We start from the raw sequence: 3,622 nt of genomic DNA on the forward strand, positions 1-3,622 counted from the left end.
GCATTCAACTAGTTACCAAAATAAGAGAAAAATTATGACTCAAACACGATTTGTGATACAACTTATTCAATTTTTCAAGGCAAACACGTATTCAATTATTAAACTCACAAGTTTTATCTAATTATATTGAATGCAAATTCAAAAAAAAAAAGAGAAATTCAAAATATAGGAGGTATAGCGGCTAAATTAGAAGCTAAATAGGGCTATAGCGGCTATTAGCGTTTTTTCTCATTTAGCATATAAATGGCATAGCCCCAGCGGCAGGTCTCCCGAAAGACTATAACCGGGCTATAGCCGAGAAATACAGATTGGCTCTTGGGTGCGACGCACCCCCATACTTGAAAAATAAATAAATAATGTATAAAAAAGGTTAAAATGCAAACTTTTTTGGAAATCGGATGATCAGGTATTGTACTTGAAATAAAATATTTCCCTAGAAAATTACTTTTATTGTATCTTGGGTAAAAAACAAACTTGGAACGCATCATGACCAAATACTATTCACTTTATATTTGTCATAATTTTGTTTTTTTTCCTGTGGACCATGCGAATCATTTCGTTTACAAACATTTTTTTACAAGTACAAACTTGATCATCCTTGGTTTCCAGGAAGATTTATTTTTTGGAGTGAATTCCACTTTTTACCCCGCAATTCTGCAGTTGTGACACTAATTGCCCCGTTGAATAAAAAAATCATCAAGATTATGCATTTTTGAATATTTAGACCCTCGATTTCTGGTGCGTATTCATTGGGCAAGCTATGAGGTGATTAGTTACTTTCAAAAATATCAGTACGGGGACAAAGAATGAAACAATTCTATAAGAGAAGTCTGGATATAATCGTAGATGAGGGCCTCCGATATTTACACATTTTGTCGCACCACATCGACGAAATACGCCGGTCCTATCTAACAAGAAATGCTAAATTGGGGTAAAACCATGTTTAAAAACTCCTATATGAGATATTTTTGTAAAAGTTGCACTAAATGGGGTAATATGTGTCACAAATGCGCAATCATAGGGTAGAAAGTGGAATTCACTCTATTTTTATTTTGACTTTTCTAAATTACTATAACTTTTTTGGTGTATGAGGTGTGTGGCACCCTAGAGCCAAAAATCTGTTTCCGGCTATAGCCTGGCTATAGCCTGCTATTTAAAACTTTGTTGGTATACATGATCCAATTGCTGACAAGAGAAATTTTCAGATTTTCGGAACTTGTGTCATTTGCACCTGATACACCCCATGCATCGACAATGGACATCTACTCTACTAGGGAACACGAGGAACAAGTTTCAACCCCCAACTCACATCTTTGCAGCGCTGGACATGCGGCACAATTTTCCCGGTGTCCGCCCCCTGCTTGATCCTACAGTCGTAGAACGGTGGGTTGTGGAAGCACGGTTCCATGGACACGTCCCGGCCGCACGGCGGATCCGGCGGCACCACGGAGCCATTGGCCGGCTTGTACATTACCCACGGCGTCAGTCCGCCGAGGCCCTGCGCCACGTACCCGAACGTCGACCTTCCGCTGGTCACCAGCACGTCGGTGAGGCTCAGCAGGTATATCTCCGCGGCTCCGCCCACGCCTTAGTGTCGTGCGACCTGGCGCCGAATTTCTGGAACTCCTCGTGGCTCGGCTGGTGCACGCCCACCGCCTCGCCACTGGCCGCCGCGTGCTCCCAGTACATGCTCTTGAGCCTGTCGTAGTACCACGACTTGAGCGAGGTGACCAGGCTTTGGAGAACTTCCGGGCAGACGCCGCCGGTGGAACAGCGGGAGGATCCATCCCCGCGGCGAGCAACCCAGGAAGCAAATTCTCCTTCTGCGTGCACGTGGTAATCTGTTCCAGGAGCTCCGGCGACTCCGGGTCGGCGCCGAAGACGCGCACCTGGATACCGACGCGCTGGTGCGCCGTCGCGAGGTAGGCGTCGTAGTACCGCGTGATGAAGCCCCAGACGTTGTTGTTGGGGTGGAACAGGTACCGGCCGAGGTGGTGGAACACGGCGTCCGGCTCCGGGAAGAGCACGCCGAGCTCGTCCTGGAATCCCGTGACCAGGAACAGCCCCGGCACGATGTAGCTGTCCGTCCTCATCACCAGCCACCGGATGTCCCGCAGAACCCTCTGGTCCTCGTCGCAGAAGAAAAACTTGTCTTCCACGCTGGCGTCGTGGTCGAGATGGACATACGCAAACGGCGGCAGTTGCTGCGCCGTCGTCGACGCGGCAATGGCGGCATCGATCACCTTGTTTTTCAGCATGTTCCCGTAGCTCTCGGCGGTGTCAATGCTGAAGTTGGTGTAGCTCGTGAGCGGGAAGTCCGGCGGCAGCAGCCACGTCGTGCCGGGGAAGGGCTCGCAGAACAGCTCGCCCATCTCGTTACTGGGGTCCACGAGGAGCACGCGGTCGGTGAGCACCGCGTACAAGAACGCCGACGCGGCGGCCAGGATCCGGTTCCCGAGGCCTTGGTACGATATGGACGCCAGGTACCTGCACTCCGGAGACCCGATGGCGCCGGGGTGGCTTTTCCCCGACTGGAGCTGCTCCACGGCGTCGCTGTAGGCGGCGGTGCCCGGGCCGCAGCGTCTTTGCAGGGCCTCGTGCCGCCGCAGCTTGGTGACGAGGTACGGGGAGGGTTTCCTGCCGGCGCTCCGGCGGTACGTAGCGAACTCGAACCTGCTGTGGCAGGATCGCTCGTTGAAGCCGTCGTCCGCCAGGAGGCCGCCGAGAAGCCTGTCGTGCGCTCCTGCCAGAAAGACACCACAAAAGAAACCTTCAGAGGTAGTCGTAAACTGCATCTACCATGGTTGCATCATCCAAGTCCTGATTGCGCGGAGCACCCTGGAATTAATCGTACCTCGGACAGTACAAGATGAAATACTGTAGGTTTACCTAGACGTGAGGCGTTGGCGGAGCCGATCCACAACGCAGACGCGCTCGAGCGCGCGCCGAAGAGGATGGCCATCGACGGCACGGTGACGATGAAGGCGACGAGCACGGCGTTGGCCGCGCATCCCCGCTTTCTGTCGAGCATTTTCAGCGGCGGCGCCGCAGCGCCATCGCGACCCTTCTCCATGTCCCGCTGCGGCATCCTACCCCAGGTCAGTACTGCGTGTCACTGCGCGCCTCCCCTTGCTGAGATCCAACGTGCAGTGCTCACCATATTGAGGACAATGGGACGTGATCTAAAAGCTCAAATGTTTGTATTCCGTAATTCGTGCAGCAAGCAAAGCTCCAACTTGCTGTACTAAAAACATCCTTCTGTTCCTCTTTTTGGGGAGTAACATACGGCATTGAATGACGATTGTGAGATTTGTCATTGACGGCAATTGTAAAATGATCTGGATTCAAAATTGAAACATTGTTAACTTACTACTAGCTCACAAGACAACGCCACGAACATGCATGCCTGCAAATGCTGCGCATCGATTGAACGAGAAAGGGTGCAAGTAGTAGGCATTTTTTTTCTTATAAAAAGAAGCAAAAGTTGTTCCTCCTCCATAATTATACTCTCTCGATCTGGAGGATACGACCGACTAATCTTGTCTCGAGTCACTAAGTTTATATGAAAGAATGTCAATATCTGCAATACGCAATAAATACATTATTGGAAAATAATATATAT

At 50.1% G+C, this 3,622-nt stretch overlaps 1 pseudogene; it reads right to left on the reverse strand.

Moving 5' to 3' along the window:
- Window positions 1-1,270: 1,270 nt before the first annotated feature.
- LOC124707010 lies at window positions 1,271-3,088 on the reverse strand (annotated as a pseudogene).
- Between the last annotated feature and the right edge of the window lie 534 nt (window positions 3,089-3,622).

Source organism: Lolium rigidum, chromosome 1, assembly GCF_022539505.1.
Source record: "Lolium rigidum isolate FL_2022 chromosome 1, APGP_CSIRO_Lrig_0.1, whole genome shotgun sequence".
NCBI classification, from domain to species: domain Eukaryota; kingdom Viridiplantae; phylum Streptophyta; class Magnoliopsida; order Poales; family Poaceae; genus Lolium; species Lolium rigidum.